The sequence below is a fragment of the Sciurus carolinensis genome, chromosome 12, assembly GCF_902686445.1.
Source record: "Sciurus carolinensis chromosome 12, mSciCar1.2, whole genome shotgun sequence".
In the NCBI taxonomy this organism is placed as follows: Eukaryota; Metazoa; Chordata; class Mammalia; order Rodentia; family Sciuridae; genus Sciurus; species Sciurus carolinensis.
In genome coordinates, this window is record NC_062224.1 from 58989321 (window position 1) to 59001070 (window position 11750).

The 11750-nt window shown below is 37.8% G+C and overlaps 1 long non-coding RNA gene across 1 annotated transcript; it reads right to left on the reverse strand.

Moving 5' to 3' along the window:
• Positions 1–1878: 1878 nt before the first annotated feature.
• Positions 1879–6317, reverse strand: LOC124961623 (uncharacterized). The gene is made up of 4 exons (XR_007104308.1): positions 5305–6317; positions 3131–3211; positions 2753–2868; positions 1879–2497 (listed from the first exon to the last, which is right to left on the reverse strand). It is a non-coding gene; the product is annotated as an uncharacterized LOC124961623 (long non-coding RNA).
• Positions 6318–11750: the final 5433 nt, after the last annotated feature.

Sequence of the window (11750 nt, forward strand, 5' to 3'; positions counted from 1 at the left end):
GTATATATATACAATGGAATATTACTCAGCCATAAAGAACGATAAAATTATGGCATTTGCAGGCAAATGGATGAAACTGGAGAATATCATGCTAAGTGAGATAAGCCAATCTCAAAAAACCAAAGGAAGAATGATATCGCTAATAAGTGGATGATGACACATAATGGGGGGTGGGAAGGGTTAGTGTTGGGGTTGGAGTTGGGTTTAGGGAGGGGGGCAGGAATGGAGGAAGGAACGACTGTATAGATGGAGGGGAAGGGTGGGAGGGGAGTGGGGGAAGGGAAAAAATGGCAGAATGAATCAAACAACATTACCCTATGTAAATTTATGATTACACAAATGGTATGCCTTTACGCCATGTACAGACAGAGAAACAACATGTATCCCATTTGTTTACAATAAAAATAAATAAATAAATAAATAAAATAAAATAAAATGTAAAAAAAAAAAATTTGGTAAAATAAAAAGAAAAAACCTCAAAATAATAATGCGGAAATTGAGACTGGGGTTGTAGCTCAGTAGTAGAGCACTTGCCTACCACATGCGAAGCACTGGGTTCAATCCTTAGCACCACATAAAAAAAATAAGTGAAATAAATAAAGGTGTTGTGTCCACCTACAACTAATACGAATATATACAAATATATGAAGAATATATATAAAAATATATACAAATATATGAAGAATATATATAAAATATAATGGGAGAAATCTCAAATTGTTGGAGAGGGCCTAGTGCAGAGAACATGGCAATCCTAAGACAAGGGTTTAGGAGAAAGGTTAGCTGTTCTGTGCATCAGTTTCTCAACTATCAAATTAACATTGAATGGAGGCAATTTTACTGCACAAAGTTAAAAAAAGGAAACAAGAAGCGCTGAAGTTATTTTTACAGAGTTCTTTCTGCCAAGTGCTGTGTGGTGCGTGCCTATAATCCCAGCAGCTCAGGAGGCTGAGGCAGGAGGAGCACAAGTTCAAAGCTAGCCTCAGCAAATTAGCAAGGTCTTATGCAACTTAGCCAGACCCTGTCTCAAAATAAAACAAATTTTTAAAAAAGGACTGGTGATGTAGCTCAGTGGTTAACCACCCCCGGGTTCAATCTTTGGTACCAAAGGAAAAAAAAAGCTTTTGGTAAGTTTAATTATTCCATCTGGATATTGTCATACATTTACTCTTCCACATTAACTCTGGAGCTTTGCTAATTTCTAACGAAATACTTTTGGACATTTTGAAATTGAATTAAATTGGCTGATTAATTTGGAGAGAGACTGACAGTGTTTTAGTATTAAATCTTTCCTCCTCGGAACAGGGCATGCCTCTCCATTTATTCAAATATTTAGTGTATTTTGGGAGAAATTTTTAGTTTTCTTCCTAAAGTTTCTTTACATTTCTCACTTTGTACTGTTTAGACATTTTCCCATCATATTTTGTAACTGGTTTACAGGAAATCTATTAGTTATTTATTTTAAATGTATTTATTTATTTTGCCATGCTAGTGACTGAACCCAGGGTGTTGCATATGCTGGGCAAGTGTTCTACCACTGAGCTACATCTCCAACCCTATATTTAAATATTGATTTTATAACCAGGTGCTTTATGAATTATCTTAATTTTCCAACAATGATTTTCTTGGGCTATGTTTTGTTGGTTTTTTTTTTTTTTTTTTTTTTTTTTGGTGGTGCTGGGGATTGAACCCAGGGCCTTGTGCTTGCAAGGCAAGCACTCTACCAACTGAGCTATATCCCCAGCCCTGTTCTGTTGGGCTTTGTTTGTTTGTTTGTTTGTTTGTTGTGGTACTGGGGATTGAGCCAGTTTTCACATGCTAAGCACATGCTCTAACTCTGAGTCACACCCCCAACTCCTGGGGTTTTTTTACCTCCACAGACATAGCAACTGTAAAAAAGGGTGAGATAAAAAAGACAATTTGATCTCATTTTTCCAATAGTTAAGGTAATTTGTCATCATCTCTTTACATTGACTAAAACTATCAGAACCACACTGAATAATAATCACTATTAGGGAACACAGATGATACTTTTGTTTCAGATTTTCAAATGAAGGCCCACAAGGTTTTACCACTAAGTACTATGTTAGTAGTTGATTTCAGGTAGAAAAATAAAGGACAAAAAACATTTCTCTTATTTTTCTTCTAATGCTTTTCCAATTTATTACTTATTAGAATTCTTATTTAAATCAAAGTGTTTCCATAAGATCCCACATATCTCATTTTAGTCAAAAGCCTATAGACCCATGCCAATTTAATATATATTAATTGGATTGTCAATTAGTACTGTCATAATTCACACAATCATGAGGGTTTGAAAACGTGAAGTCTTCTTTAACAATATGGTGAAAATTAAAACCAAGAAATAATTCTTATCCATAAGTGTCACATGTAAGGCATTTTGTGAGATGCTCCAGAGCAGTGTTTCTGAAAGGGTCCACAATTCATTCGAGGCACTTGTTAGAAGTACAGATAGACTGGCTGCACCCCTGACCTCCTGAAAGAGAAGTGACAGAATACCGACTGAGAAGCTGTACATTCAATGAATTCCTTAGGTGATTCTTAACCACCTTGCAGTTGCATTTTAAAACCCTTCCATGTTGGGCTTGGGGTGTAGCTCAATAGGAGAGTATGTGTTCAGGATGCATAAGGTTCAATAATGAGCACCAAAATAAATAAAGAAAGAAAGAAAGAAAGAAAGAAAAGAAAAGAAAGAAAATCATTAGAGTGGTTCTCACTCTGGGATACACACTTTGCTGGAGTTGTGCACCTGCAGATCCCAGCTAGTCTGGAGGCTGAGGTTGAGGCAGGAGGATTGCTTGAACTCAGAAGTTCCAGGCCAGCCTGGACAACATGGAGAGACTCTGTCTTGAAAACAAATGAATACATAAAAATAAATTTAGCAAAATTAAAGTAAAACCCTGGCACAGAGAATAAAGAACAAGTAAGATATATGGAGCTTTCAAAAAGCAAGAGATGAGAATAAAGAACAAGTAAGATATATGGAGGTTTCAAAAAACAGAGATGAGTGTATTTGAACTTAGCATCACAGAGCAACACAGCTAAATTAAATTCGTTATGCTATAGTCATTAAATTGGTTGATGCAACAGATCAGCCTCACTCACTCACCATCTTTCTCTAGATGTGGTTCTGGCCATTTCTAAGAAGCTCTTTTAAGTCATTGGTTTTTTCAACTTTGCCATCCAGTCTCTAATGAAGAAAAAGAAAGGAGGCTGAGCTGCTGGGACTTTCTTCAACTTCAAGCACAGCAGCTCCACATTTTATGTGGTATACGTTTGAAGGTTTCAAGCAATATTTTAAGGAGAAATGTTTGAATTTTTCTTTTTCTTTCTTTCTTTTTTTTTTCCTGGTTTGGGGAATGGGACTCTGGGTCTTGCATATGTTTGGCAAGCACTTTTCCACAGAGCTAAACCCTGAGACCGAGTTTGAAATTATTAATTTACAGCCTTTAGGAATATCCTAATCTTACTTTAGAGTTGAATCATTTATGTTGGTGCATGTGACTCAAGCTCAAGAAGAATTGATTTGAAAAATTTTGACAAAAATCCTTTTACATTTTTCTTAATATATGTGCCTCAAAAAATGAAATTTCTTTTATAGTAAGGACCATAATTTTGCTAATAATAGGTAATGATTCTACAAATGGAAAGACATTCTATAGTTCCATATTATCTTATTATTAATTAGAAATTCTCTAAAGTGTGTGTACGTACGTGTGTGTGTATGTGTGTGTGTGTGTGTGTACGCTGTGCTGGGGATGGAACCCAGAGTCTTGCACATGCTAGATAAGCATTCTACCACTGAGCTACATTCCCAGTCCTAAAACCTGTATTTAAAAAGCTTTGGAGGAGAAAGAAACCCAAATGAGATAATTAAGGGGTAGTTAATGTAGGCTCTACCCAACAGAATAGAGTCCTGAGGAACTGGGGCCAGAACTCTGGCAAAAGCTAGAGTTTCTGGTAGAACACTCTAATCATCTGTTCGTTTTGGTGCATTACTTCTTAGCACTCTGTCTCAATTCCTTCTTCAATAAATTGAAGGTGTTGTAGCATGAGATTTTCAGGACTCCTTCTAGCTCTAAAAGTTGACAATTTCTTCGTATGTCAAAGACTAAAACAGATTTACATTAGTACATAATGCGGTACCTCAGGCTACCTGTCATAACCAAGAAAAAAATTTGGCTAATTATTACATAGATTAATGCCCTGAATCGGTATGCATTAAGATTAATTTATTAATTTATTCTGAAATTAATCAACATAAAAATTATCAACTTACGTATAAATGTATAATTGAAAGCAAATTATTTTAAGGTAACCTAAACTAACCATTATATTTGCTTGTTTTTTGAACTTCAGCAAGATAAATTAACTTCTTGATTTGGGGGTATAGCTCAGCGGTAAAGCAAGGGCTTAGCATGCATAAGGCCCTGGTTCAACCTCAGCACAGAAACAAACAAAAAAACAAAACAAAAAAAAAAAAAGGAAAGAAAAAATTCACTATAGATAAGGATGACATATTAAATCAAACTCAGTATCTCATTTCTCCACTGTAGGCTTTAGTTCTCTTATATATGTTTTTTTAAGACAAGTTTTCTTTTTCCAGGTAGGACTTTCCTTTCCTCCTACAGTCTCTATAGTAGAGCTGGAATTTTAAATGCTTTCTTTTTAGTTGTGCTCCATGATTTCTCACCAGTGCACAGTGCTTATAACAAAAGTGAATCAAGTTGAATCAGAAGCCTTTCATCTATTTAGCAACAACCTCAGAGCACATCCTGTCGGCCTACCAGTGTACTAGGACATGGGAAACAAAAAAGGAGAGGAGGTGGCTATGACCTTGAGAAACTCACAGCCTTCTCAGTGTGCTGGAGAAAGTGGAAACTATATCCAGCATGCTGGTGTCATGATAAGAATGATATTTAATGAATGATAATTTAAATTTTTTAAATAAAAGTTCCCTAGTTGCTGGTGGAAACAAGCATTTGAAACTTTAACAATTGTATTGATTTGAAACAGAACCCTAGCAACATCCCTTTGTGGTTGTCAAAACAAATTCAAAAACAAGATAATGAGTTTGTTGAAGTAATTAATAATATTTTTGTATAAGCATCACTAACGAAAGCAGTAAAAACAAGTGCATGGAGATGAACACTGCTATACATAATAAATCATATCCCCCCCACAATTCTATTAGAGTATCTTATAAAAGAGATCTACTGGGGTAAGGTAACTGAGAGGGAGAACCAAATGCAAAAGTAATACACAAAAGGAATTTGGTCTTACCTTTCCTTTCATCCCAGTTCATTCCTTGCTCAGAGGTTGCAGCATAGACCCCATTCCCATGAGGTGAGGTCCCACAGGGTTGGGTAAAATAACATATCTAATTCTTCACAGTCAGACTCTTCCATTGCATTTGGGCACTCCATGTGCCCTGTAAGCTCATTCTTACTACATATGGATGGTTCTCTTTGCTGTACTGTTCTTTCCCTTGTGTTGAAGAAACACTTGATAGTTTACCCTCATTTCACAGCTCTGTCCCTCACTTTAGTGAATTGAAGTTAGACACTGGTGTAAGGTTCTTTGGTTCCTGCTTTGTTGGTAAAGCTTTCAGTGGCAATATCTGTGATCGCTGTTGTATTAAATGTCAGGCCTCAAATAATTATTCTGCCCAGAGCTGATGGTAAACTAGGCAAGTAATCTTTTACCTTTCATCTAGCACAAGAAAGCATCCCTTTGAATTCAACACACAAGTCAAAGCTCAGACTCAGTTCCCATGTGTATCCCACTCTACCAAAGGCTGCCCCCACCAAAAAAAAAAAAAAAAAAATTGAATTCACTGAACCGAGGTTAAACATCACTATTAAGAAGTAACCACATTGGGCTGGGGAGATAGCTCAGTTGGTAAAGGGCCCTGGGTTCGAACCCTCGCACCACAAAAACAAATAAATAAAGAAGGAACTGCATTTACCTCATGGCAAACAGAACTAAGATAAAGGCCAGAATATGTTTTGGATCTTTCCTTACCAATTCATCAGGTTGTGGAAGAACTTAAAAGAGCAGAGAGCAAAAGGTGTGAATTCTATTCTTTGGGATCAAATAATATTTTTTCAAAATTATTTAAAAAGAACTACTTGATTATTCTTTCTTGTATTGGAAAACGAAAAGGAAATGAAAGAATCCAGTGAACTTTGAAATCTTCTTATATGTTGAAAGTTATTATAGTCACCATAAAGTAAGAATCTAGGTCTCACTTATGTACTGTAATTTCATTCCCTGTAATTCATGTTCTTTTCATATGATCTCTGAAATAAAAAAAAAAAGAAGTATTAGTGTTCTTAAGTAGAAAGTGTAGTAAATGACTCCAAAATGTACAAGCTGTTAGGCACTGACGGCCAGCTGGTAATCTTCGAGTTGTGGTTTTTGAAATACATGTAGTTATCTGTCAGTATGATAATCGAATCTGTATGGCCTTATTCAGGATACAGAATTGGTGGAGAGGAGGACGCCTAAGGGCTTGGATTTTCAGAGGTACGATTAAAAACATGCAGGCTTAAGGAAATGATGAGGAAAACAGCCTGTGCAATTCGCCCTGCGATTCCTGGGGACCGCTCGGCAGGTCACAGGGAGGTAGTCAGTGACCGGCACAAACGCACCAGACAACTGCGCAGAGGCCCCGCCTGCAGCTCGGGCGCGCGCCCACCTCCGGGTCACGTGAGCGTGCGGGGCGCAGAGCCGCACCAGTCGCGTGGGCTCCACTCTCCTCCCACCGAAAGGTGTTGTTGAAGCGTGCTTCTGCTGTCAGACGCCAGTTTGCCTCTGAAACATCATTTTCTTTATCCTTTCTTTCTTTTTGACATTTTTAATTTAAATTAAAAAAAATTGGGTTCATCTTTTTTATTGGTGCATGATTGTACATAATGGTGATATGCATTATGCCCTATTCATACATGCACATAACAGAATTTGCTCGGTCTCCTTCCGCAGTATCTTCCCTTTCCCTTCCCTCCTTTCCCCTTATCTACTTGCTCTGCTTTACTGATCTCCCTTCTGTTATTATTCTTATTGCTATTTTAATTAATGCATTGTCATTATACATATAAGCAGGATTCACTGTGGTATATTCATACCTAGACATATAATTTGGTAGATTTTGTTTCTCAGTACTTCCTCATGTCCTCCTCACCTCCCTCCCTCTCCGTCTCCCCTTCCTGTACCCTCTTAGTCTTACTTCTATTTTTCTGAGATTCCCCTCCCCTTTTATTTCTCTCTCTCTCTCTCTCTCTCTCTCTCTCTCTCTCTCTCTCTCTCTCTCTAGCTTCTGCATATGAAAGAGAATATTTAATCTTTTTTGTTCTTGTTGTTCTGGGGAGTGAACCCAGGGGCGCTTAAAACATTGAACCACATCCCTGGCCCTTTTTAAATTTAATTTTTAATTTTGAGTCGGGATTTCACCAAATTGCTTAGAGCCTCTCTAAGTTGCTGAGGCTGGTTTTGAACTTTCCAGCCTGATCTGCTGAGATTACAGGCATGGACCACTGCACCTGGCCATTATTATTTTTTTTTAATTTTTTTAGTTGTCAATGGACATTTATTTATTTATTTATATGTGGTGCTGAGAATCAAACCCAGTGCCTCATACATACTAGGCAGACACTCTACCACTGAGCTATAATCCCAGCCCCACAATTTCATTCTTAATGGCTGAGTAAAACTCTATTTTGTATATAAGCCACATTTGTGTGTTTGGGAGGTCGGTAGGGGTTACTAGCCCAGGGTGCTCTACCAGCCCTTTTTAATTTTTATTTTGAGACAGGATCCTCTCTAAATTGTTGAGCCTAGCCTTGAATTTACAATTCTCCTGCCTCAGCCTCCCAGGTCATTGAAACTGTAGGTATGTGTCACCATGCCCAGCTATATATCACATTTTCTTTATCTGTTTGTCTGTTGATGAACACCTAGGTCAATTCCATTACTTAGCTGTTGCAAATTGCACTGCTATAAACAAACGTGGGTATGCATGTATCACTAAAATATGCTGATTTTAGTTCTTTTGGATACATATCTAATGGTATAGTGGTATACGGGTGGTATAGAAAGTCATATGGTGCTTTCATTCCTAGTCTTTTTAAAAATTTTTTGTTATAGATGGACACAATATCTTTATTTATTTTTATGTGGTGCTGAAGATCAAACCCAGTGCCCCACACATGTGAGGCAAGTGCTCTACTACTGAGCCCTAGCCCCAGCCCTATTCCTAGTCCTTTGAGGACTTCCCTACTTTTCAAAGTAGTTATAGTACTTCGCATTCATTTATTGTGTATTCTTGATGATTGCATTCTCATTGCACTGAAAGTGTGGTTTTTGATTGCATTTCCCTGTTTGCTAAGGATGTTGATTTTTTTCATATATTTGTTGGTCATTTGTATTTTTTTCCCGAGAAATGCCTGTTTAGTTTATTTGTTCATTTATTGATTGGATTTTTTTTTTTTTGGTGTAAAGTTTTTTGGTTTTTTTATGTCATTTTTTTTTCCATAGGGCAATGATGTTTATTTTTTTCCCTTCCCCCCCACCCCTCCCACACCTCTTTTCCCTCTATACAGTCCTTCTTTCCTTCATTCTTACCACTCTCCTTATCCCTAACCCTAAACCTAACCCTAAACCTAATGCTAACCCCTCCCATCCCCCATTATATGTCCTCATCCGCTTATCAGCGAGATCATTCGTCCTTTAGTTTTTTGAGATTGGCTTATCTGACTTAGCATGATATTCTCCAATTTCGTCCATTTGCCTGCAAATGCCATAATTTTATCATTCTTCATTGCAGAGTAATATTCCATTGTATATATATGCCACAGTTTCTTTATCCATTCATCAACTGAAGGGCATCTAGGTTGGTTCCACAATCTGGCTATGGTGAATTGAGCAGCAATGAACATTGATGTGGCTGTATCTCTGTAGTATGCTGATTTTAAGTCCTTTGGGTATAGGCCAAGGAGTGGGATAGCTGGGTCAAATGGTGTTTCCATTCCAAGCTTTCTGAGGAATCTCCACACTGCTTTCCAGAGTGGCTGCACTAATTTGCAACCCCACCAGCAATGTATGAGTGTTCCTTTTTCACCACATCCTCGCCAACACCTATTGTTGCTTGTATTCTTGATAATCGCCATTCTAATTGGGGTGAGATGAAATCTTAGTGTAGTTTTGATTTGCATTTCCCTTATTACTAGGGATGTTGAACATTTTTTCATATATCTGTTGATTACTTGTACATCTTCTTCTGTGAAGTGTCTGTTCATTTCCTTAGCCCATTTGTTGATTGGATTATTTGTATTCTTGGTGTAGAGTTTTTTGAGTTCTTTATAGATTCTGGAAATTAGTGCTCTATCTAAGGTATGGTTGGCAAAGATATTCTCCCACTCTGTAGGCTCTCTCTTCACGTTTCTGATAGTATCCTTTGCTGAGAGAAAACTTTTTAGTTTGAATCTATCCCAGTTGTTGATTCTTGCTTTTATTTCTTGTGCTATGGGAGTCCTGTTGAGGAAGTCTGGTCCTAAGCCAACAAGTTGAAGATTTGGACCTACTTTTTCTTCTATAAGATGCAGGGTCTCTGGTCTGATTCCGAGGTCCTTGATCCATTTTGAGTTGAGTTTTGTGTAGGGTGAGAGATAGGGGTTTAATTTCATTCGATTGCATATGGTTTTCCAGTTTTTTGAATTTATATATTCTGGATATAATCCTTTAATCCCCTGTTGGAAGAGAAGCTGGCAAAGATTTTCTCCCATTCTGTGAACTCGCCACCTTAATTGTTTCCTTTGCTGTACAGAAGTCTTTTTTTTTTTTTAATTCTTATTTTGATATTTTGGGGTTCTCTCTCTCTCTCTCCTCTCTTTCTCTCTCTCTCTTTTTGCCGATACTTTTTAATTTGATGCCATTCCATTTATTGATTCTTGACTTTATTTCTTGAGCTTTAAGAGTCTTATTAGGAGTTAGCAGCACTCTTGAAATTCCAGAGGCTTGGGAGGCTGAGGCAGGAAGATGACGAGTTCAAAGCCAGCCTCAGCAAAAGCGAGGTGCTAAGCAACTCCGTGAGACCCTGTCTCTAAATAAAATACAAATAGGGCTGGGGATGTGGCTCAGTGGTCGAGTCCCCTCAGTTCCTTCCCTGGTGACTCCCCCACTCCCACCCCCCAAAATAAGAGTCTTATTAGGGAAGTTAGTGCCTGGGAGTGTTGATCCTTTGTCTTCTTCTAGCAGTTGTAGTGTTTCTGGTCTAATTTCTAGGTCTTTAGTCCACTTTGAGTTGATTTTTGTGCAGGGTGAGAGAGAGGGTCTAGTTTGATTCTTCTGCATATGGATATCTAGGGTTCCCTGCATCTTTTGTCATATTATTTGCTCTTTTCTCCAACATGTTTTTGGCAACTTTGTCAAGAATGGGATCTGTATCTGTGTGTGTATTTGTCTCTGTCTATTCTATTCTGTTGGTCTTTGTGTCTGTTTTTATACCATTTCCATGCTGTGAATCATTTTCTTGAGCACACTGACCTCATATTTGAAAGCCAGTTCATGTGTGAAAACAGGTCCACCTTATAGCTCAGGATTAAAAAGATAGTCTCTGGGCTGGGGGTGTAGCTCAATGGTAGAGTGCTTGCCTAGCACTGCGGAGGCTCTGTGTTCCATACCTAGCACTGGGGGGGGGGAATGCCTAAAGCAACAAAGTGATGAAACAAACAAACAAACAAATAAATCATGCATATCCCAAGTCCAGAGCCCCATCTGTTCTACAATTTCCACTTGCACTCAGAGCTATTCCTACTTCAAACTGTGATGGTTTATAACTAGGAGGGTCCGGTGGAGCATTTACTTACTGGAACTGTTTTGTCACATCCACCATTAAGAGGTACCTAGTCTGACATGTGTCTAAAGATTTCTGATGAAAAAAAAAAAAAAAAAAAGATTGCTGATGGACTTTTTTGTTGTTGTTGTTGTTCTTTTTTTGCAGGGAGTGAGGCAACTGGGGGTGGTTTAACCCAGGACTTTGTAAATATGAGGCAGATACTTTGCCACTGAGCTGCATTCCAGCCCCTGATGGCTTTTTTACCTAGTATTTGTTTTGGGGAAAAAAAAAATAAATGCAAACTATCTTAAGCTGGTAGTTACAAGTAGAGGCTTGGTCAGGTTCAGAATTGATTTTTGGCCTGATTGCTTTGTAGGCTGCAGCTTCCTAGTGTGTCACACCAACTGCAGATAATAACTGGTGGCCTCTTTTCCAGTGATGTTAAGATGGATCAGCAGGTTCAGATACTGTCACCTTGGTATGTCCATTATAAACTTCCCCATCAGTTTTTCATGTGGGGTTTTGGCAACCACAGATAATCATTGCTTACATACTTTATTTCATTAGAAGTTGCAAAGTGGCAATGTTTTAATCTTTCCATTTCTTCTTCATTTATTAATAGGATTTTTTCTCATCAATTTTTCTGGTTACCCTTAGATACAGTGCACACAGGAAAGACAGAATAGATGCTTGATTCTTTAAGTTCGAAATAGTTGTTTCCCTAGCATCCTCCAGAGGTGATCAATGAATGTATATTTGGACCCTTACTATGAACCATGAACATTATCATACTTGATGTGTCTCAATATGCTGCAGTTATTGATTTACTTATTTTATTTGGTGCTCAAAATATTATACCCTCAGTCAGTGTTCCTCTGTCTTTGGATAGCTTCCT